The 25,193-nt window shown below is 43.7% G+C and overlaps 1 protein-coding gene across 2 annotated transcripts in view; it reads right to left on the reverse strand.

Annotated features, from left to right (window-relative positions):
* Positions 1-6,751, reverse strand: part of cntn2 (contactin 2) — a 213,938-nt gene extending 207,187 nt beyond the window's left edge. For both annotated transcript variants that reach the window (XM_048553134.2, XM_048553132.2), the window contains exon 1: positions 6,591-6,751. The gene's annotated coding sequence lies outside the window, so the exon portion shown is untranslated. The remainder of the gene's footprint in view (positions 1-6,590) is intronic.
* Positions 6,752-25,193: the final 18,442 nt, after the last annotated feature.

The raw sequence follows: 25,193 nt of genomic DNA on the forward strand, positions 1-25,193 counted from the left end.
GGAGAATGGCCTCTAATGTGGCTTCCATCATCTCAAGACACCACAATACACTTACAGGATTAATGGTGATAATTTATATACAATTAAATCGTGCAAACAGCAATATAATAAAGAACATATTATCTGTTCTAGTGTTATTTCAGTTAAACATTAGCTAGAAAACTGAGGATAAATCTGTAAACATTTTTTGACCATTGCTATATAGTCAACTCCTTTGAGAGCGCCAATCAGTGACCTCTATCACCCAAAGGTCAAGGACGACAGAGAGATGGGATCACCACCAACTGCTCACTTTCCTCCAAGTCACGTGTCATGTTGAATTGAAGGTTTATCACTATTTCTTTATTGCTGTTGGGTCAAAATCCCAGAACTCTCTTCCTAAAAGCACAGGGTGGCACGGTGGCTCAGTGGTTAGCACTGCAGCCTCACAGCACCAGGGACCTGGGCTCGATTCCAGCCTCGGGTGACTGTCTGTGCAGAGTTTGCACATTCTCCCCGTGTCTGCGTGGGTTTCCTCCGGGTGCTCCGGTTTCCTCCCACAGTCCAAAGGTGTGCAGGCTAGGTGGATCGGCCATGCTAAATTGCCCATAGTGTTCAGAGGTGTGCGGGTTATAGGGGATGGGCCTGGGGGGGATGTTCCAAGAGGCGGTGTGGACTTGTTGGGCCAAAGGGCCTGTTTCCACACTGTAGGGAATCTAACCTTAATGCAAGGTAAACTGCAATGATTCAAAAAGGTGGCTTACCACCACCTTCTCAAGTGCAACTAAGCATGGAAAGTCTCTGCTGGCCCAGCCTACATACCCACATCTGCTGAATGAATGAGAAAAAGCAGTGTCTCCTTTGATAATACAGCACTGGAAGCCTCAGCCTTGCTTTTGCCTTGCAATGACTGAAGTGAGCCAGTAACTGTCTGACACAGAGGTAAGAGCAGTATCTGGTATCTGCCTTCACCTTTTCGTCATGTTTGGGTCACTGCCTCAGAACTGCAACTTCACAACAATACCAGCTATATCATGCAGTTTGTTAGTGAGATCACTCAAAGCATCTCACCAAGGAGGTCGCTTTGGCTTTGATCTAGATTGTAATGCTTAATATACAGAGCTTGCTGGCCAGTGGGTGATGAGGAGCTTGTAATATAACTAGTACAAAAACAGAAGTTGCTGGCAAAGCTCAGCAGGTCTGGCTGCAGAGAAATCAAAGTTAACATTTCGGGTCCAGTGACCTCCCTCCGAACTGCTCTTAGCTAGGAAAATGTTGGTTTTTATGCATGCTCTCACTGGTATTTGCTCCTTATCGTTCTATGTGTATACCACTCTCAATTGGGCATTGTTTAAAATTCATTTATGGATGTGAGTCACCATTGTGCCAGCATTTATTGCCCATCGTATTGTCTTGGAGAAGTTGGCGCTGAGCCGCCTGTTTAAGTTGCTGCAAATTTGAGTGTAGGGACGCCCACAGCACTGTTATGCAAGGATCCCCAGGATTTTGATTCAGTGACAGCAAAGGAATGCTAATGTATTTTCACATAAAGATGGTGTGAATTTGGAAGGTGTCGTCAAAACAGCCTTGGTGAATTTCTGCAGTGAATCAGTAGAAGGCATGCACTGAGCGTTGGTGGTGAAGGGAGTGGATTTTGTAGTCGTGGATGGACCGCCAATCATGTGAGTTGATTACCCTGGAGAATGACAAGCTTGTGCAGTCAGCACCATTACTGTTTCTTTTATTGATTATTATCTATACATAGATAAGCTGCAGAGCTGGGCTGAGGGGTGGCAAATGGAGTTTAATGCAGACAAGTGTGAGGTGATGCACTTTGGTAGGAGTAACCGGAAGGCAAAGTACTGGGCTAATGGTAAGATTCTTAGTAGTGTAGATGAGCAGAGAGATCTCGGTGTCCATGTACACAGATCTTTGAAAGTTGCCACCCAGGTTGACAGGGCTGTTAAGAAGGCATACAGTGGTTTAGCTTTTATTAATAGAGGGATCGAGTTCCGGAACCAAGAGGTTATGGTGAAGCTGTACAAAACTCTGGTGCGGCCGCACTTGGAGTATTGTGTACAGTTCTGGTCACCGCATTATAAGAAGGATGTGGAAGCTTTGGAAAGGGTGCAGAGGAGATTTACTCGGATGTTGCCTGGTATGGAGGGAAGGTCTTACGAGGAAAGGCTGAGGGACTTGAGGCTGTTTTCATTAGAGAGAAGAAGTTTGAGAGGTGATTTAATTGAAACATATAAAATAATCAGAGGGTTAGATAGGGTGGATAGGGAGAGCCTTTTTCCTAGGATGGTGACGGCGAGCATGAGGGGGCATAGCTTTAAATTGAGGGGTGAAAGACACAGGACAGATGTCAGAGGTAGTTTCTTTATTCAGAGAGTAGTAAGGGAATGGAACTACCTGCAACGGTAGTAGATTCGCCAACTTTAGGTACATTTAAGTCGTCATTGGATAAGCATATGGACGTACATGGAATAGTGTAGGTTAGATGGGCTTGAGATCGGTATGACAGGTCGGCACAACTTCGAGGGCCGAAGGGCCTGTACTGTGCTGTAATGTTCTATGTTCTATGATCTATGATCTATGAAGGGAAGCTTACACTCTATATTCACCTACACCCTTACTCCAGGCCATCATATTGCTGCTTTTTGTTCACTGTAAAAATAGGCTTGTGATGCCCAGGAATGGTGTGTTGTTACTTTTCAGGCTTTTTGAACTTACTCTCTGATTTTAACACAGATATTATTTTATTGTTACTTGGGGTGCATTAAGGTTCAGGTTAGCCCCAGCAATAGCTATGTACAATGTACAATGGCAGTAGTATTTGAACCTACCCAACAGGTAAGTTTGAAACAGGAGTAAGTTAATGAAATCTGTGTCAAGCCAGGATCAGAAAAGAAGCGTGGGTCTTTGGTTCATTGTTTGTTCAGTAAGCTGCTATGGCGATTGGTTAGCTTAGTTGGCTGGATAGCTGAATTGTAATTCACAAGTGATTCTGACACTGCAGGTTCAATTCCCACACCAGCTGAGGTCATCCTGAATATCTCAACATCAACTGAAGTGTGGTGATCCTCAAGTTAAACTCACCACCAGTTACCACTCTGTAATGAGACAGTAGGACTGTAGTGACCTTTTTTTTATTTTACAAACTCAGTGTTCGCCAACACAGCTTCTCCTATTCGGCTAGGGAAAGGAAATAAAAGGCTGGCATTTATCTGGCTCCTTGTATATCCCCAGGACATCTCAAAGTGCTTTATAGCTGACGACGCACAGTGAAACCTCACACACCAGTTTTCGCTTTGTGCAAATTTGCTTACCGCCTGAAACATCCCATATACCATTTCACCCATGGGACATACGGGGTTTGTTTAACAGAACACAAAAGGAATTTGAAGAAAAAGTAAAGAAACCAAAAATACCTCAATTAATGTAAAATAAATTAAGACATGAGGCTCTGTGCTGCTTCTCCTTGAGTAGAAATTGTATGTGTGTCTGTGTGTGTGTGTTTGTGCACGCGTGTGTGTATACTTGAGTGTGTGTATGCTTTTGTGTGTGTGAGTGTATGCGTGTGTGCGTGTGTGTGCGTGTGTGTGCGTGTGCGTGTGTGTGCCTGAGAGAGAGAGACACAGAGAGAGAGAGAGAGAATGAGAGACAGAAGACATGCGTGTGTTTGTGTGTATGTGTATGAGAGGGAGGGTGAGGGTGTTGTGTGCGAGACGATGAGGATGTTTGTGTATGTGTATGAGGTGGGGGGTGAGGGTGTGTCTGTGCATTGTATGGCATGTTGCTGCCTGGAGTATTTGCACATGGGTATTCATTATGGTTACAATCATTGAATTCTGCTGGATAAATAAGTGTAGATGAGACAAATTATATATAATTATCATTTTATTAAACAATTTTTCCAGCTGGACATCATATGTAATTAAACATTGATTATTTTTATTTTTGACTATGTACTGTACATATCTATTTGTGGATAGTTATAATCAATGCAAATGACTTCGCTGCTTGCAAATTTACCATTTAAATAGACTTCCAACAGCATAACCCTCACTGATTGTGGGATTTTAACTTTGAGGCTTTAACTTTGTCATGTTTATGTACAGACCTCGCTGGCCAGTGGCTGATGCAGAGCTGGGAGTGGAAATCAGATGTCCCTGCTCCTCATCAGTCGACCTAAGTGCCAGTCTCAAGCGAGTATTGTTTATATTCTGTTAATGGATGTGGGTATTGCCGATCGGACAATGATGTGTAGCGAGCAAGGTGGAGGTACACCTCTATTGTTTGCTGCACTGAACATCAGTGAACAGAACGTCCCTCTGCTCTCCCCTAGCATACTGCCCACCAACACCCCGACCCCCAGATCAATGCAAATGTTTGTCAACCATGTACACCTCAAGCCACTCATTTCATATACTTGAATGGAGCACAGGCTAGGGAGAACCCAATTGACACATGAGAGCTGTCTGTAGGATCTTGCTTTGTGATGGTGGCTGTATTTTCCATGTAGATGAACTTTACATGGGGAGATGAATGTGGAAGTGGGTGTACATTTTAAATGGGGTGGGGGCTTGGTTATAGGACACATGGTGGGGGACGTGGGGGAGCATGGGTAGCAAAAGAGGTAACAAACTGCTCAGCCCTCAGCACCTTGACATATTCATGACTTCACTGAGTCTTTAAATGTCATCGTGACACCTAATGCCATTTAAATCCAACGTAAAAGCTGTGGTGACCATGGCAACCATTACCACATGCCACAAATTCTCAAGTAGTTCATCAATGTCCTTTAGGGAAGGAAATCTGCCATTCTTGTCTGGTCTGGCCTATATTGACTCCAGACCCACAGCAATTTGGTTGCCTCTCAGTTGCCCTCTGAAATGCCGCCTAGCTAGCCGCTCAGTTCGAAAGGAGATGGGCAAGAAATGCTAGGTTTGCCAATGCACCCATGAAAGCACTTTTATAAATTATGCAGAAATTGCATGTTTGGTTGAGACTTAACCTAGCATTGATTCGCAGGTGGCACTTCAGATTAAAAATAAGCCACAAAAGCCATTTAAATCTTCATGAATCTGGCCAGATTAGGGCAATGTGTACTTTGTTATTTGCAAGTGTTGCACCAAATGCATTGCCAGATTTTCACCCTGGTGGAACTTGAGAAATTAACACACACTTCTGGAGCAGGTGAGACTTGAACCCAGGCCCCCTAGCTTCAGGGGGGACAGACACTGCCACTCCCCTTCTAGAGCCGCTTGCAACAGTTGCCTTAGGACCATGTTAGATTATGGAGCTAAATGCGTTGGTTGAAAAGGACAGCGGGTGTAAGCTGTGTGGAACAGTAAAGACCAGTTGGGCTGAATGGCCTGTTCCTCTGCTGTAATTTTCAGGCAAATATGTTCAATTCACACCCAATGGCACAGCATGAATACATCTTTCTCTGCCAGGGTGGATTGGTTCTCATGCACACACCTTTGGAAAATCTCAGGGAAAATGTGGAGTGGTTAGCATGGGTGAAGGGGTACAGAATGTTCCCTGGGGACAGTCAGGAAATGCCCTTGATTTCCATCATTTCCAGTCTGTCTGTTCCCTGATTATCAATGATAATCACTGACTTCTAATGTATTACTGGGATAGCATTGTTTAATGCATCACGACACTTAAAACTCCAAATTATTTCAGAATTTAAAGACCTGGGAGGCATCTATCAATCTGGTGTCAGTTGTAAATGTTTCTTGAAGCAAAATTTCTCTTTGCTGACACTCAAGGTGTGATGATGTCATCACCATGCACTTCACGTCAAAGCTAGTGCCTTCAGCAAGGTGGACAAACCATCCTCTCTGATAGAGGAAGAGAAAGGGAGAGAGAGAGAGAGAGAGAGTGAGAGAGAGAGAGACAGAGAGAGAGGAGGGAGAGAGTGGGAATGAGACTCTGGTAGAAGGAAGCAAACAATAGGCGAGAGGGATATAGAGCGGCAGAGAGGGAAGAGAGAGATTGCAAACCTTTGGGAGAGACCGACAGCAAGAGAAAGAAGAGGAGAGAGAGTGATGGGGGAAGCATGAGAGAAAGAGAGTGTACAAGAGAGAATGGGTGAGAGAGAGAGAGAGAAAGAGAAGGAAGAATTGGAGTGAGAATGACAGGGGCAGAAAGCAAGCAAGAGAGAATGAGACAAGGTGGAGAGAGTGAAAGGTTGAGAAAATGAGTGGAAGAAGAATGAAGAAGACAGTGAGAGAGTGTTAGTGAGAGAGAGAGTGAGAGAAGATTGGTCACTCCACAGAACAGGACAGGTGCTGTAACGGCCGCTCTACAAATGCTGACGCTGTGGAAACTGGCCCTGCCTTTTCAGCCCACTGTTTATTGCAGGCAAAAGCAGACATATACTTTGGACAGCAACAGGGGCCTTTCAATATAAGCAACACTCCCAGCAAACGCTTCACTTCTGTGCTTGCTGCCTTGATGCTCCCTGATACTGTACACTGCAGCTTATCCCAGCAGTAGATCAGCGACACTTAATACAAGGCTTCTGCTTTCGATATGCATTAACAAGAAAATCAGACCTGTTCATTAATAGCACTGAAATGAAAAGATAATCATACCTTTTTTTTCTGCCAAGAGCTCCAGCAGCTCTCACATCACCTTGAAACAGATTAACAGCCCTTCTGGGTGTTTTTCCCTCTGATTTCTCCCTTTGCTGAAATGTTATTCAGAACCCTTTGCATGTGTTCCACCAGCACTGCAGCATTTGCACTAGGATGTGCTCCTCCTCTTTCAGTAAACGTAGCAGCTCTTGGGAGCTTTCCATTTGTTCAGCACCAGGGCCACTGAGAGGAGCCCTTCGTACATGATTCATGTATTGACAGTTTCCCCAGCATTTTGCTTCTATCTCTCTCTCTCTCTCTCACACACACACACACACACACACACACACACACCTCTCTCACACTTGCCCCTCTGTCTCATACACTCTGCCTTTCTCTCTCACATACTCATGCGCTCTCACACACACTTCCTTTCCCTTTTCAACACATCATGTCTTTCTCACATTTTGTCCCACCCTCAGTTCCTCTCTCACACGTACCCTCTCTCCTTTTTACACTTTCTAACGACATTTCTATTTTTTTAAACCCACTCACTCTCACTCACTCCCTTGCACTCTCACACAAGCCCTTTTTTCCACACACTGTGTCTCACATTTTTTCTCACTCAATCCCTCTTTTACAGTCTTCCCTCACACTCCCTACCTTGCACTCCTTTCTCACACTCTCCCTTTCCCTCTCTGTCACACTCCCTCTCCCTCTCACATCCCTTCTCTTTCACTCTCCTTCTCTTTCCGACACTCCTTCTCTTTCACTTCCTCACTTTCTCACACTCCCTCACCCCAGACTCCCTCTCTCTTGCACTCCTCTCGCACTCCCTATTTCTGACACTCCTTCTCTCTCTCAAACATCAACACCCTCCCACATTCTCTCTCACTCCTTGTCCCTCACCTTCTCTCTTGCCTTCCTTTTTTACACTCATTTCTCTCACACTTTCTCAGCCTCTTACACTCTCACTCTCACATTCTGTCTCTCACACTCCCCTCTCTCTCACACACTCTCTCTCACTCACACTCTCGTTCATATATTCCTCTTTCTCACATTCCCTCTATCTCACAGTCATTCCCTTATATTCACTTGCTCTGTCACACTCGCTCTTTCTCACAATCCTCCTCTCCCTCACACCTCTTTTCTTTTGCACTCCCCTTCTCCCTCACACTCCCTCTCTTTTGCACTTCCTCTCTCTCGCTGCCACTCTTTCTTACAGTCCTTTTCTCTCTCACACTCCCCCCTCTCTCACACTCTGTCTGATTCTCACACTCCCTATTTTTGACATTCACTCTCTCTCTCAAACACCAATATACTCTCACACACTCTTTCTCACACGCTCTCCCTGTCTCTCACACTCTCTCTCTCTCTCAGCTTTCTTTCACACACCAGTATTCTCTCAAACTCACTCTCTCTTAAATGTCATCTCTATTTTTAACAACTTCATTCTCTTTCAAACAAACACTTTCCCATCCCCCTCTCTGACGAAGGGTCTAGTCCCGAAACGTCAGCTTTTGTGCTCCTGAGATGCTGCTGGGCCTGCTGTGTTCTTCCAGCTTCACACTTTATTATCTCGGATTCTCCAGCAGCTGCAGTTCCCATTATCTCTGATATCTTCAGGTGAAGTGCAGACAGACCCAAAAGCTTAGAATTTACAGCAGAGAGGTCAGAAGATCATATGAATGGTGTGAGTGGAGTTTCAACAAGTTGAATAATAAATCTCTGTAGGTGATCAAGTGTCAGACAGTGTTGGTAAAGTGTTAACAGCTGAATAGTAAGTGTAGGGATGACCTATAATCCAAATAATTGAGACAGAGAGATAATTATAAAACAATAAAAATAAGGTGGTAAGGCTCCAGAGCTGCCAAGGTTGTGGGCCCTGACCCGAGCTCCATAAATTGCCGCTCCCCTAGCAAAGCTGTTCCAGTGCAGTTACACCACTGATATCTACCTGGCAATGTGGAAAATTGCCCAAGTACGTCCCATACATAGAAAGCAGGACAAATGCAACCCGGCCAATTACTGCCCCATCTGTCTCCTCTCGATCATCAGTCAAGTGATGGAAGGTGTCACCAACAGTGCTATCAGGCAGCTCCTGCTCAGCAATAACCTGCTCAGTGACGCCCAGTTTGGGTTCTGTCAGGACAGATCAGCTCCTGACCTCATTACAGGCTTAGTTCAAACATGGACAAAAGAGCTGAATTCTAGAGATGAGGTGAGAGTGACAGCCCTTAACATCAAAGCTGCATTTGACCATGTGTGGCATCAAGGAACCCTAGCAAAACTGCGATCAATGCATATCAGGGGCCAAACTGTCTGGTGGTTGGACCCATACCTGGCACGTAAGGAAGATGGTCATGATTGTTGGTCATCAGTCATCTCAACTCCAGGATATCTCTGTGGGAGTTCCTTAGGGGAGTGTCATAAGGTCAGAGGTAGGGATGTTTACTGATAACTGCGCAATATCCAACACCATTTGTGATTCTTCAGATACCGAAGCAGCTCAGGTTTAAATCTGTAATAAGTTCTGGACAATACCCAGGCTTGGGCTGACAAGTGGCAAGTAACATTTGTGACTCGCAAATGCCAGGTTATGACAATCACCAACAAGAGGCAATTTGATCAGCACCACTTAACATTCCATGTTGTTATCATCTCAGAATCCTCCACTCTCTACATCCTGGGGGTTATCATTGACAGAAACTCAACTGGGCTTGACACATAAAGACATTGGCTACAAAAACAGGTCAGAGGCTAGTAGTACTGCAGTGAGTAACTCACCCCCTGACTCTGCGAAGCTTGTCCATCAGCTACAAGACAAAGATCAGCAGTGTAATAGAATAGTCCCCACTTGTTGGATTAGTGCAACCCTAACAAAACCCAAGACACTTGACACCATCCAGGACAAAGCAGCTCGCTTGATTGGCACCATATCCAAGAGCAGTGGATACACAGCAACACCACCTTTAGATTCCCCTCTGAGCCACTCACCATCCTGACTTGGATGTATATTGCCTTTTGTTCACTGTCATTGAGTCAAAATCCTGGAATTCCCTCCCTAAGGGCACTGTAAGTCAATGCACAGCAGGAGAAATTCAGCTGTTCAAGGACGCAGCTCATCACCACCTTCTCAAGGGCAACTAGGGACGGGCAATAAATGCTGGCATCCCACAAATGAATAAAAGAAAAACAAGCAACAAAGTGATGCTCAGTAAAGTGTTCCCACCCAGAACTGACGTGAGTGGATCACAGTTGTCCCCAATGAGGTATCAGAATTATTATTCTGCCACAGCCTATAGAGAGGTTGTGGGAGGAACAGCAACAAAACTCTATTTTTGAAATTCACAGGCAAATAGAGATCTTGAAGAGTCGATGGGAAGATTTCGAGTGTCTCAAAATGAGAAATGATCCAGCTAAGGCTCCTTTCATTCTATGGTCAAACACAATGAAACCACAGGAACGAGGGCATGTCGGTTTCTATGAAATGGAAGAGAAACAATGGCCTGTTTAGATCAATAGCAATAGCAAATGGATAAATGTTGACTCTCTACACAATTTCATGAGTGTCAAAACCATTGCTTTTTTGAGAAGTTAGTTTGAAATTTATGGCTTGCTGGAAATAAATGAATTGGTGTCAGGCAATGGCCTGTAGTTTATATCGGAATAGTTTGAAATATTTTTGAGTGAGAATGGAGTCAAACTCCAAATTTAAAAGAAGAAAGATGTGGACAGATTGTCAAGAGGTCTTTGACGTTGTATTTTCTTAGTGACAAGCCAGACAGTAATTTCTACATTTCTGTTTGACGCAGGCTAGACAATATTCTGTTCTCTTACAGATTAACATAAGCCTGGTATAGGTTGCTCGCCTTTTGAGTTAGTGCTTAAACAAGTTCCTAGGACAGGTATAGCTTGCCTAAGCTTGATGTCAATAACAAGTAAGAGAAAATCAGGAGACGGTAAAAATGAGTCACGACACATGAGAGATGAAACTAAAGAGAGTTTAGAAGGTCGTGGTGATAAATGGAAATAATGCAGTTGGAGTTGTGTAGAGCCTAGAAACATTCCCATTTAAAATGACGATTAAAGAGCAACTCAGTCATTGTCACGTAGATCATTTGATTGAAAGAGGAAATCTGACAGATAGAACATGATGAAACACACTGAAGTATAAAGTGAACTCAGAAAGAAAATGAAAGACGCAAAGAAACTGCAAGTTTTTCTGAAACAGAGTCCATGCTGAGCAATTGGAGCTATGGTTAAAAACAGAAGTTGCTGGAAAAGCTCAGCAGGTCTGGCAGCAACTGCAAAGAAAAATCAGAGTTAACGTTTCAGGTCCAGTGACCCTTCCCTGAAACGTGGAACTGTTGGTGTTGAACTGGGGTGGACAATGTCAGAAATCACACATCACCAGGTTATGGTCCAACAAGTTTATTTGAAAACAACAAGCTTTCAGAGCTTGTCTCCTTCTTCATGTGTTGGTTCCTGGTGTCATGTGATTTCTGACCATGTCCTTCCTTGAAACATTAACTGTAATTTCTCTCTACAGACGTTACCAGACCTGCTGAGCTTTTTTTTAGAAATTTCCACTTTTGTTTCTGATTTCCAGCATCTGCACTTCTTTCGATTTTAGTTTCAGTGAGGCTAAGGTCTTTGATTAAGAGAAATCAAATCCAATGCCTCAGTCTGAACCATTGAGTGGAGTTGATATCAATGTTAAGGTTTAGGTTTAGTGCAGTCAGAAGTGTTGAAAGGGAAGATTTAAGCTAATGGGGACTGGAGATATTCAGCCTGAAAGTAGAGGAAGCTAGACTGGTTAACTGAAACTGTGTAGGAAGGAAGAAGAAAAGTGGCGTGTTTTCCGTTATTTATTGCCAGTCGATGACATTTTTGATCTGAAAAAAAGTTAAAGGAAACAAAATTACAAAGTTCTGAGGAAGGGTCACTTGACTTAAAACGTTAATAGTGATTTCTCTCCAGAGATGCGGCCAGGCCTGTTGAGCTTTTCCACTAATTTCTGTTTTTGTGTTGAATATTACATGTGGATTAGTCTTGAAGTATAATTAATATATGCTTTGGCTGTGATTACAGTAAAAACAAAGAAGCAATCCAAACTGCTGTATGTTCAGGAAACAGGATTGATGCTGACTTGGTCATATTGCATTCTGTGCTGCATTTACCATGCCACATTTTAATGTATAAGTTGTGCTTTTAGGGAAACAGTCTGGTATGCTGTGTGTATTGCTGCACTCTTTCAGTTCGAGTCAAAGGGTTAATCTATAGTAGTTCAGCAAGTTGTCGAGCCCACTTAAAAGAGGAACATAGAAATTGCTGCCTGGCTTGTCTCCAAGCAAATATTTCCACAAATAATACATTTAGTCTGTAGTTCAGCACAAGTTAGTTTTAGTCAGTGTAATTCACAGCAGGGGGTGAAAGGCACTGTGACAGGGAGCTGGGGGAATTGGTGAAGGTAATTGAAGGCCTGTGTTGGTGAAGACATGAGGATTATATCCAACCAGAGTTGACATTGGTCTCTCATACTAAACCTGGCACAGATTATCATTTCAGTCTTATCGAGTCATGTATAGAGTTAGAAAATTTCTGAAGGAAATGGCCTTTACAATTTTGAAAAGGATCTTCAAAGGCAATACCTAGAGGCCAAAGATCGGCCTTCATTTTTAATTTTACCCTGTTCTTTACAAGGGTACCATTTGTTGCCCACTCCTAGCTGTCCTTGACCTGAGTTGCACAGTTAGGCCATTTCAGAGAGCAATTAAGAGCCACCATATTGTTGTGGACCTAGAGACACAGACTGGGTAAGGATGGCCAAGATGGTAGTGTTCGGGCTCCTGAGCCTGTCCGCTCCAGACTGAATGCACCCTTCTCTTGCTCCCATTTCTCATCTTTTTCTTTCTCTCTGTGTTTTCTCTTCATCTTCTGATCTGTGGACCCAGTGGATGGCTGGCTGCAGTGGTCGCTGTGCCTGGAGTCAAGATTTTGATTGTAGTAGGCCCAGAGCATGGACTTGGGGTTTCAGTGGGTCATGTCTACAGTGTTGCTCATGGTTCAATGGCTCCTGGCTGTGGTAGCCCTGAAGTGCTGGATTCGTGGACCTGGCAGGTCAACAGCTGTTATGGTTGTGATGCCTGAGGTGAGGATTCCTGGCTGCGGGAGGTCCAGAGCATGGACTTAGTGGGTTGTCAGCTGCAACGGTGGCAGTGTCTGGTGCGAAGACTCCTGTCAGTAGGAGGCCTGAAGTGCAGGGACTCTTTGAGGTCTAGGACACCTTGCACAAGCCCTGGAGCTGTGTTTAAGACTCCTTGTACTGTAGATAGCTCTATTTATGCAAGAGACAGTAGGAACTGCAGATGCTGGAGAATTGGAGATAATAAAGTGTAGAGCTGGATAAACACAGCAGACCAAGCAGCATCAGAGGAGCAGGAAAGCTGGCATTTCAGGTCCGAACCCTTCTTCAGAAATGATTTCTGTGTTCATCCAGCTCTACACCTTGTCATCTCTATTTATGTAATTTCTTTTGGTAATTCAAAATGGCACCTGATTGTGACGACAAAACACTTTTTACTGTGTCCTTCTAGATAGATGTGAGAATAAGTAACTTATAATAGTAAATAACGCCTAACTACAGATTTGCTTAAGGGCATTAGATTTTTAAGGAAAAAAAAATCAACAATAGCTTTGTGGTAGCCATTACAGAGACTAGATTTCAGGTGTTGATTTATTAATTCAAATTTTACCAGCTATTGTAGTGGAATTCAAACCTGTATCCCCAGAATATCAGACCGGGCTTATGGTTTATCAGTCCAGTGACATTAGCCCAACACAGCAGCCTTCTCATTGAGAGTCAAACTTGCTCCTTTATTTTACTCTCTAAGGAGCTGGTAGTACTTCGTGTGTGACTTCCATTTGAAATATCACAGGCATTGAATATTTTATAAATACCTTTTTAAATTTGGAATCTCCTCTCACGTTTTGATGTGGGGTCATTGCTGGGGCAGCAGTGAAGGTGCCCTTAGGCTAACAATGTAAATTGCCATTTTACAAATCGCTGTGGAGGAGCAGTAGTAGTAGCACCTGGTGAGAACAGGATCTAGCTCCTTTAGCAGTTCCAGAGCCATTTAGCCTCCCTGTTCTAACCCTACCCACAGGCTTACTGCTGAAATCCAAGGACACATAACCCAGCGCCAACATGTCGAGAGAAGATGGGAGTAGCAAAAAGAAAGTAAGATTTGAGTTTCTGTAACAGGTTACGCAAAAGCTCTGGACATCCCCTTATGCTTTACTGACAAGAAAGTGCCTTCCAAAGTGCAGAGATAATGGGAACTGCAGATGCTGGAGAATCCAAGATAACAAAGTGTGAAGCTGGATGAACCCAGCAGGCCAAGAAGCATCTCAGGAGCACAAAAGCTGACATTTCGGGACTGGACCCTTCATCCAAAGTGCAGCCTCAGTTGCAACATTGGAAGCACAAAAGCCAATTTGCGTACAGCAAGCTCCTGCAAGTGTGGTGCTGACCAGATAATTCTTTACCAGGGCTTAGTTATAGAATAAATACTGGCCTACGGAGAACTAGTTGTCCTTTTCTCAAATAGATTTGCCGAAACATCTATTCTCACCCAAGAAAGCAGGTTTATTGCTCCAACAAGGCTTTCAACTGCATATGCCTTAAACTTTGAGATGTCCTTCCTCGACCTTTTCACCATTCCATCTCTCTCTCTCTCTCTCCTACTCCTCTGTTAGGGCCTTTCTTAAAGTTTACTTCTGTCAGCAAACTTTGGCCCAAAACATCAGCTTTTGTGCTCCTGAGATGCTGCTTGGCCTGCTGTGTTCATCCAGCCTCACATTTTATTATCTTGGATTCTCCAGCATCTGCAGTTCCCATTATCATTCAGCAAACTTTGGCCATCTGCTCTGAAATCGTGCCATGCCAAATTGTAGGGAGAAATTGAAGAAGAGTCTGAAAATCTTATCTGCGCCTTCTCTGAAATAACATTAAGCTTGGCGTTGGATAACGAACTCAGAAATGCATGACAGGGAGTAAGTGTTTATCACAAAACCAGAAATTGCTGGACAAAAATCAGAACTGGTTCTGCAGAAGCCTCGCCAGCACCGAAACGTTAACTCTGTTTTCTCTCCACAGATGCTGTCAGGCCTGCTGAGTTTTTCCAGCAATTTCCACACTGTTTCTGATTTCCAGCATCTGCAATCCTTGCAGTGTTTTGGTGCCCATGTCAAATTGTGCCTGAGTAGGCCACTGTGAAGAATGTTGAGTTCTGTCTCTGAAGGTTGTGTCATTAAAGGTGAGACAAAGGAAATTAGGGAAAACGAGAATCAAGAATTGGAGGAATACCAACATTTTGGAGGGTTGTGGGGCTGGAGGGAGTTACAGCTACAAGAACTGGTGAGGTCAAAGAGTGAGTTGACAGCCACATTGTGCTTTTCCACTGTACATTAAATGAGCAAACATTATTTTTTTCAATAAGGATCTTTTTGTCATTGAGTCATACAGTGGCAAGTAGGAAAAGCAAGTTATTGCCATCAGCTCAGACAAATTGCTCTGTATGAATACAAGAAATATGAACAGTAAGAGGCCATTCAGCCCCTCAGCCCTCAGTAAGAACATGGCTGATCTACCTCCACAAGTTCCTCGCACGATCACTATAACCCCTTCATCCTCTCAGTGACCATAAATCTATCAGCCTCAAACTTGAACATAAGAAATAGGCACTGAAGGAGTGAAATAGATCATTTCTGAAGAAGGGTCTGAGCCCGAAACATCAACCTACCTGTTCCTCTGATGCTGCTTGTCCTGTTGTGTTCATCCAGCTCTACACCTTGTTATCTCAATGTCCTTAACTTGCAATCTTTGGTGATCTTCCTAGATTACCCAACCTCCCGGGGATCCCAGGGAAACCAAGCGGAGGCTTGGGGACCGCTTTGCAGAACACCTACACTTGGTTCGCAGTAAACAACTGCACCTCCCAGTCGCAAACCATTTCAACTACCCCTCCTATTCCTTAGACGACATGCCCATCCTGGGACTCCTGCAGTGCCATAATGATGCCACCCGTAGGTTGCAGGAACAGCAACTCATATTCCACTTGGAAACCCTGCAGCCCAATAGCATTAATGTGGATTTCACCAGCTTCAAAATCTTCCCTCCCCCCACTGCATCCCAAAACCAGACCAGCTCATCCCCGCCTGCCTAACCTGTCCTTCCTCTCACCTATCACCTTCTCCCACCTCAAGCCGCACCTCCATTTCTTACCTACCAGCACCTCATCCCGCCCCCTTGACTGTCCGTCCTCCCTGGACTGACCTATCCCCTCCCCACCTCCCCACCCATACTCTCCTCTCCACCTATCTTCTCCTCTATCCATCTTCAGTCCGCCTCTACCTCTCTCCCTATTTATTTCAGAGTCCTCTTCCCATCCCCCTTTTCTGATGAAGGGTCTAGGCCTGAAACATCAAATTTTGTGCTCCTGAGATGCTGCTTGGCCTGCTGTGTTCATCCAGCTTCACACTTTGTTATCTTGGATTCTCCAGCATCTGCAGTTCCCATTATCTCCGATCTCTCCCAGGGATCTTGTTTGTTTCTTCAGAATGATCCGGGAACACAGGCAAGCACACAGGCCAGAGGGTCTACATTTGCTGCTTTTGGACTAATTATGATCCTTAAATCCATGGAGATCTTTGAAATGGATTCTAACAATCCAGCCCGCAGGTCAGAGCCATAATGTGTAGCAAGCTGAGTAACTCACACACAAAAACACATGAATGCTCACCTGTAGATTCTAACAATTGCTGTGTCTATTTGAGACAACTTGCCTGGATTATGCTGCCATTTAACATTGAATACTTGGAGGTTTTAGTGCTTGGGTGCACTTTGTGACTGTTTCATTGGTCCACATGTCTCTTAGTAGTAGGATACTCCTTAACCCCCTTATGACACTAGAATCCTGCAGGGCCTCTGTACGCATTTACACACTCACCCATTTTCTTGGTCCCACCATTGATGGCTGTGCCTCCATCTATCTGCAACATCCTTCATAAGATCACAAGGCATAGAAGTAGAAGCAGGCCATTCAGCCCATCTAGGCTGCTCTACTGTCCAATGACTGAGCTGATAATCCTCAACTCCACATTCCCGCCTTTTCCCCATAACTACCCCAGAATATGGTGGATGCTGGGGCATTGAGTTATTTTAAGCAGGACGTAGATGCTTATTTAATCATGCGTTGAAAGATCATGGAGAGGGGGCAGGAAAGTCGACTCAGGTTGAGATGAGATCAGCCGTGATCATATTGAATGACAGGGCAGGATTTAGGGGCCAAATTTCCTATTGCTAGCTCTGATGTAACCTTTGATTCACTTGCCGATTAAAAATCAGTCTATCTCATCCCTGAATATTTTTAATGGCCCTCTGTGGTAAATAATTCTGCAGATTCACTAAGCTCTGAGGGGAGAGATTCCACCCCATTTCTGCCTTAAATGTGCAGCCCCTCTTTCTGAGATAATGCTGTCTGGCCCTAGACTCTCTGGAAGGGGGAAACAACATTTCTGCATCTACCCTCTCAAGTTCTCTAAGAATTGTTCCAGGAAGGTCACCTCACATTCTTCTATATTTCAATGAACACAGATCCAATCACCTGAACCTCAGCTTATAAGACAGTCCCTCCATACCTGGAATCAGTCGATTTTTTTTTATTCATTCTTGGATGATAGTACCATTGGCTAGGTCAGCATTTATTACCCATCCCAGAGAGCAGTCATGAACCAACCATATTACTGTGGGTCTGTAGTCCAGACCAGGTAAGGATGGCAGTTTCCTCAGTCACGTGAACCTTCTCTGCACTGCCTCCAATGCCTGTATGTCTTGCCTCAGATAAAGGACGCAAAATTGATCACCATGTAGCTGTGGTCTGGCTCGTCCCTTGTACAGTTTTAGCAAAATCGCTCTAATTTTAAATTTCATACCCTTCAAAACAAAGACCAACATTCCATTAGCTGGCTCTATTACCTGCTGAACTAGCATGTGGTTTGGGATGAGGAATACCAATTTCCTCTGTTCTGTAGCTTTCTGTGGTCTTTCTCTATTTCGATAATATTCAACTCCTCCAGTTTCTTCAGCCAACATGCATGGCCTCGCATTTCCCCACATTAAATTTCACCTACCTGAACAACTCGGTATGCGACTCTTAGCTTGAATCCTTCCTTAAAACATACCCCTTTTCACCAAGCTTTCGGTCACCTGCCCTAATATCCCCGAATGCAATACGCTTTCTGACGTTTTGACTGATTGCACTCTTGTGAAATGCCTTGAGGCATTTTGTGCTGCGTTACAGGTAGGTGCTATCTAAATGCAAATTATTGCTGTTGTTGTTATGGTCTTGGTTCTTAGAGGACAACAGGTCAACCAAATAAACCGTGTTAAGAAAAACCTTCAAAGAAAATGTTCCACAATGCCGAGATGATAAAACACAGGAGGAAATCTGTCACATCTATCAAACTGGTTTGTAAGCGATTACTTAATGACATTATCCTGAATAAATTTTCTTTTTAAAGAGAAGACTACCTGGGATTTGATTAAAGATCACTTAGATATTTTGTAGGGCTGTCTCTGTAGGCAAATAATTTTGATCAGTGATCTTCCTGCCCCTTTATCTTGACATCCTTAAAGTCTCTTGGGAGAACACATTGGATGGCCCTCTCTGTGCGGGAGATCTGAATTAGATTTAAACTTGATTGATGGACTGGAATCAAACATACAATACACATTTCTGCTTGCAAGCAGAAATCCAGGAGCAGAGAGATGAAGTGAAAAGAAAGGAAAGTCTAGACATGACGCAGGGCAGCAAAGGGGTGAGGAAGAACGGTGAAAGGGAGAAATGAGGGAAAATGGAATTTCTTTTGGAATTTTTAGAATTAATGTCCTTTCTGATTCACCTTGTGCTAAAATTTTTACAGCAAAGATATTGGATGCTCTGAACAGAACACAATGCCACAATATCTAATCAGGCAAAAATAATGTGAAAGACAGTTGCTGCTAGTCCATTGTATTCCAGGCCTGAGTCCACTGCCAGTCTCTCTTTCCTTGGATAAAGGGTTAAAAACTTTTCACAGCCTTCCAGCTGTGGTAGAACTAGTGCTTTGGACAGTTTTAGCAAAACCTCCTTTTTTAAAAATATTCCATTCCCTTTGAAATAAATGCCAACATTCCATTGATCTTCCACATTACCCACTGAACATGGGTGCTAGCTTTATATGGTTCAGAATGAGAATTCCTAAATCCCTTTATTCTGTAGCTTCCTACAATCATGGTCTAATTAAATAGTATTCAACTCCTCTATTTTTTTTTTCTGCCAAGAAAAGGTTGCTGTAAAGAGGGATGTGTAACATTCAAATTGGGAGCAGGGACAGGCCATTCAGCCCTTTGACTCAGCTGTACTATCCAGTTAGACTATAACAGAGTCTATAGATGTGAGGTTGGAAAAGCACAGCAGGTCAGGCAGAATCAGGGAAGCAGGAGAGACAATGCTTCAGGCTGAATGATATCTGATGCTGTCTGACCTGTTGTGCTTTTCCAGCATCGCACCTACTTACAGACTCTGGCTTCCAGCATCTGCAGCTCTTACTGTCTCCAAGCCTGCAGCAGATCTGGTTATACTCATGTTCCTGCCTACTTCTGATAATCTTTCAACCCCTTTCTTATCTCAATTCTATTTACCTGTGCCTCAAAAATATGGAAGACTCATTGCAACTCAGCATTCAAAGGAATATTTCAGAAGTACTACAACTATATTCCAACACAAAGAACATTTGGCCCAATGAGACTTAGTAGATGTTTAGACAGCACAACACAAAGGTGTCTGGTGCCAGCATGACTCACAGAAAAGTATCAAGTCCGGATTCTCCAAAAGTCACATGAACTTGAGTAACCAATAAGTGATCAACATTCAGATCCAGGTTTGACTTTCACAGTGAAATACTTGCTCATTCTTTGCAATACATCAGTGTTCCAATTTTCATTTCTTCTGTGTTTGTGTTCTGAGGAAATAACATACAGACCCTATACTTTTCCTTTATGTATCTATAAGGCATCCTCTTTAAAGCATTGATGTTAACCACTCCCAGTGATAACGAGTTCCACATCCCCGCCACTGATTGGGCAAAGAAAGTGCCCCTCCTTACCTTTGGGGTTTATTAGTGATTATCTTGTATTTCTGCAAATCAGTTCAGTTTTCTCATTTAAATGGGGAAAAGTCTTTTTTCTTCATTGGGGAAACAACTTCTATGGGATCATGCTTAACTTTCCCTCTTCTGCCCTTAGAATGATGTAGCACCGCATGGTCAGTGAAATTGGCATGAAAATTTCACTGGGCCAGTAATCGAGAGATATCAGGTCAATACACCGGAGAAGTCGATTCAAACCCCATGATGGCAGCTAGTGGAATTTGTATTCAGTTGATGAAATTGGAATATAAAGCTAGGCTCAGCAACAGTGAGCAAGCTTGTTGTTTAAAACCCATCTAGATTACTAATCAAAGTTTATTTTTTCTGATCTATGTGTAATTCCATGCCCATAGCAAAGATGTTATCACTTAATTGCCTTCTGAAATGGCCATGCAAGACCTCTCAGTTTCCAGGACATGTAAGAATGGGCGAAAAATGCTTGCCTTGCCTACATCCCATAAAAGAAGCAAAGTACACCTGAAGAGTAGTTGCTGCTGTAATGTAGGAACACAGCAAGTCAGTTTTCACACAGCTAGCTCCCACAAACACAGGATTAGGACATTTGGCCAATTGAGCCCACTCTGCCATTGCATATAATCATGTCTAAACCTCTATCTCAACTCCATACTCCCACACTCTCCTTTTGACATCTAGAACTCTATTCATTTCTTTCTTAGACCTATTTAGAAATTTTATTTCCACAGCCTTCCGTGGTAAAGTATTCCACAGTTTCAACCAACCTTTGAGATGTACTGCTGAGGCTGAATAAGGCTCTGGTCAGACCAAATTTGGAATATTGTGAGCTGTTTTGGGCCCTGTATTTGAGGACGGATGTGATGGCTTTGGAAAGGGTCCTGAGGAGGTTTACAGGTATGATCCTGTGGACAAAGGGTTTGTTACATGAGGAGTGGTTGAGGACTCTGGGTCTGTACTCGACAGAGTTGAGGAGGATGAGGAAGGATCCCTTTGAAATTTATAGAATACTGAGAGGCTGGATAGAGTGGACACAGAGAAGATATTTCCACCAGTAGGAGAGACTAGGACCTGAGGGCACAGTGAATGGATGACCCTTTAGAACTGAGATGAGGAGGAATTCTTCAGCCAGAGAGAGGTGACTCTTAGTACAAAATAACATCCCCCGTATCCTGAGACTATGAACTCTTGTTTTGGACCTATTTGCCCACTGAAAACACCATCCTTGTATCCAGTCTGTCCAGCCCTGTCATTGTTTCAGCAAGACAATGACAAGATAATCTTTTTTGTGATGAAGATTGACAGACAAAGATCACGCATGCCATGGGTCTTCTTCAAATATAGTGCCGATGGCATCGAGACGGGCAGGCAGCTGGGTCTCATTTTATTCTCATCTGAAAGATGGCACTGCCAACAATGCAGAATCTTGATGCCAGATCTGATGTTGTTGTCCTGGAACACCCTTGTCCTCAGATAGCTGTAGACTTTGCTAGCTCACTGGAGGCAGTGCTGAATCTCTTCATCAATAGCTGTGTTGGTCAATAGGATGCCTCTGAGGTATTGGAAGTGATCAACATTCTCTAAGGCCTCCCTGTAGACCTTGGTAGACCTTTGCTCCACAATGCCAGGCCAGTTTGGTGGAGGACATTCATCTTGTGGATGTTCAGGGTGACGCCCATGCCCTCATTTGCCTTCACTGCGCCCTCAGGTCCTAGTCTCTCCTATTGGTGGAAATATCTTCTCCTTGTCCATTCTATCCAGCCTCTTAGTATTCTATAAAATGTTTTGGAGTACACCTTCTGAGATTGTTCATACACAAGCATCGTCTGCATACTGTAGCTCAATGACACTCGTTAGAAGGACTTTGGGAACATCTGGGAAGGTGTCAAACACCTTGAGATTTGCCGTTGGGAAAAAGGGGAAGGTGGGCGAAAACTGTGAAAGAAACACATGCCATACCAATGCCCCATCCACCCCTTCTCTTGACCACCTTCTGCCCCAAGTGTAACAGAGCCTATGGTTGCCACATTGATCTGTACAGACCCACCCTGAGATTGGAAGAGAGTCATCCTTGTCTTCAAGGGACTGCCAATGAGAATGATGGCGCCAAGGTACTGCATTGGAGCACTGATCTTGACACTTGTGCTCAAGCCCTCAGTTGGGACTTGAACCTAGATCTTTGTGACTCCAAGAATAGTTCGCAGCCTGTGTTTTTGTAGCACCTTTTGCAACCTCTGGGCATTGCAATATGCTTTAAATAGATGGAGATAAATTTCAAGGCAGTCATTTGTGAGGCAGGAAACAGGTAGATGGTGGAATTTGAATTCAGTAAAAAATATCCGGAATTAAAAGTCTAATGATGACCATGAATCCATTGTTGATTGTCGGAAAAACCCATATGGTTCACTAATGCCCTTTAGGGAAGGAAACTGCCATCCTTACCCTGATCTGGCCTACATGCGACTCCAGACCCACAGCAATGTGGATAGCTCTTAACTGCCCTCTGGGCAATTAAGGATGGGCAATAAATGCTGCCCTAACCAGTAACGCCATCATCCTGTGAATGAATAAAAAGAAGTTCAGCCAAGTTGTGCAAAGAAAATTCCTGTACCCAGCAACATAATAATGACCAGATAATCTGTATTACGCACTGACTGTGGAATAAAGATTGGTGAAAGCCACCAGCAGGAATACCTCTGTGTCTCTTTGAAATGCAGACTAAGTACGTTCTTTCTGCGCCCACTTGAAAGAGCAGGGGAGGCTTTGCTTTAATGCATCATTCAAAAAGAACATCCCCAAATGTGTGGTGCTCTCTACCAAAGCCACCCTACTTAATTCCTCAAGTTTCACTGCTACTCGAACTCTTTCTCCCCCTGCTCCTATCTCTTTGACCAAGCTTTTAATTGCTCAGGGATGAGTTTGGTTTGACAATAGAACAAGAACAAAGAACAAAGAAAATTACAGCACAGGAACAGAACCTTCAGCACCCCCAAGCCTGCACCAACATGCTGCCCATCTCAGAGACGGTTTCCCTGTGTTCCCATCCTATTCATGTATTTGTCAAGATGCCCTCTAATAATCACTATAGTATCTGCTTCCACTACCTTTCGTGAAAAACGGAATACAGCAAAAAGGAAGGATAGCTTAAGCCATCTTGGGATTTTCAACCTCTCTAATAATGATAAGAAAGCTAGCATTAAGACACTTTATCTAAATGCTCGTAGTATTCGCAACAAAGTAGATAAATTAACAGCACAAATCCTCTTGAATGATTATGATGTGATAGGCATCACAGAGACATGGTTGCAGGGAGTTCAGGACTGGCAGTTAAACATCCAAGGATTCACAACATATCGAAAAGACAGGGAAGTGGGCAGGAGGGCTGGGGTTGCCTTGTTAGTTAAGAGTGGAATTAAATCTACGGCACTGAATGACATAGGGTCAGAAGATGTGGAGTCTGTGTGGGTGGAATTGAGGAACCACAAAGGCAAAAAAACTATAATGGGAGTTATGTACAGACCTCCTAACAGTGATCAGGACCAGGGGCTCAAGATGCACCAAGAAATAGATAGGGCATGTCAGAAAGGCAAGGTCACGGTGATGATGGGGGACTTCAATATGCAGGTGGATTGGGTGAACAATGTTGCTGGTGGATCCAAAGGAAGAGAATTCATGGAATGTTTGCAGGATGGCTTTTTGGAACAGCTTGTGATGGAGCCCACAAGGGAGGAGGCTATTCTGGACTTAGTGCTATGCAATGAGCCAGACTTTATAAAAGACCTTAAAGTAAGGGAACACTTAGGAGGCAGCGATCATAATATGGTAGAGTTCAGTCTGCAGTTTGAAAGAGAGAAGGCAAAATCGGATGTAATGGTGTTACAGTTAAGTAAAGGTAATTACAGGGGCATGAGAGAGGAATTGACGAAAATCGACTGGAAGGAGAGCCTAGCGGGGAAGACAGTAGACCAACAATGGCAGGAGTTTCTGGGTGGAATTGAGGACACAGTACAGATGTTCATCCCAAAGAAAAGAAAGATTATCCGGGGTGGGATTAGACAGCCATGGCTGACAAAGGAAGTCAGGAAATATAGCAAAGGAAAAGAGACAGCCTATAAAGTGGCCAAGAGCACTGGGAATTCAGAAGATTGGGAAGGCTACAAAAATAAACAGAGGATAACAAAGAGAGAAATAGGGAAGGAGAGGATCAAATATGAAGGTAGGCTAGCTAGTAATATTAGAAATGATAGTAAAAGCTTCTTTCAATACATAAGAAACAAACAAGAGGCAAAAGTAGACATTGGGCCGCTCCAAATTGATGCTGGAAGGCTAGTGATGGGAGATAAGGAAATAGCTGAAGAACTTAATAAGTACTTTGCGTCAGTCTTCACAGTGGAAGACATGAGTAATATGCCAACAATTAGGGAGAGCCATGGGTCGGAGTTGAGTATGGTAGGCAATTAAAAAGAGAAAGTGCTAGAAAAGCTAAAGGGTCTAAAAATTGATAAATCTCCGGGCCCCGATAGGCTATATCCTAGAGTTCTGAGGGAGGTGGCTGAGGAAATAGCGGAGCCTTTGGTTCTGGTCTTTCAAAAGTCACTGGAGTCAGGGAAAGTCCCAGATGATTGAAAAATTGCAGTTGTAACTCCCTTGTTTAAGAAAGGATCAAGGCAAAAGAAGGAAAATTATAGGCCGATTAGCCTAACCTCGGTAGTTGGTAAAATTCTAGAATCCATCGTTAAGCCTGAGACTTCTAAATTCCTGGAAGTGCAGGGTCAGATTAAAACAAGTCAGCATGGTTTTAGTAAGGGGAGGTCGTGCCTGACAAACCTGTTAGAATTCTTTGAAGAGGTAGCAAGTATGTTAGACCGGGGAAACCCAGTAGATGTTATCTATCTAGACTTCCAAAAGGCCTTTGATACGGTGCATCACGGGAGGCCGCTGAGCAAGGTGAGGGCCCACGGTATTTGAGGTGAGCTACTGGCTTGGATTGAGGATTGGTATCTGACAGAAGGTAGAGAGTTGGGATAAAAGGCTCTTTTTTGGAATGGCAACATGTGACGAGTGATGTCCCGCAGGGTTCAGTGTTGGGGCCGCAGCTGTTCACCTTATATATTAATGATCTGGATGAAGCGACTGGGGGCATTCTGGCGAAGTTTGCCAATGATACGAAGATAGGTGGACAGGCAGGTAGTACTGAGGAGGTGGGGAAGCTGCAGAAAGATTTAGACAGTTTAGGAGATTGGTCCAGGAAATGGCTGATGAAATTCAATGTGAGTAAATGTGAGGTTTTGCACTTTGGAAAAAAGAATACAGGCCTGGACTATTTTCTAAATGGTGAGAAAATTCGCAAATCAGAAGTGCAAAGGGATCTGGGAGTGTTGGTCCAGGATTCTC

The sequence above is a fragment of the Stegostoma tigrinum genome, chromosome 21, assembly GCF_030684315.1.
Source record: "Stegostoma tigrinum isolate sSteTig4 chromosome 21, sSteTig4.hap1, whole genome shotgun sequence".
NCBI lineage: Eukaryota > Metazoa > Chordata > Chondrichthyes > Orectolobiformes > Stegostomatidae > Stegostoma > Stegostoma tigrinum.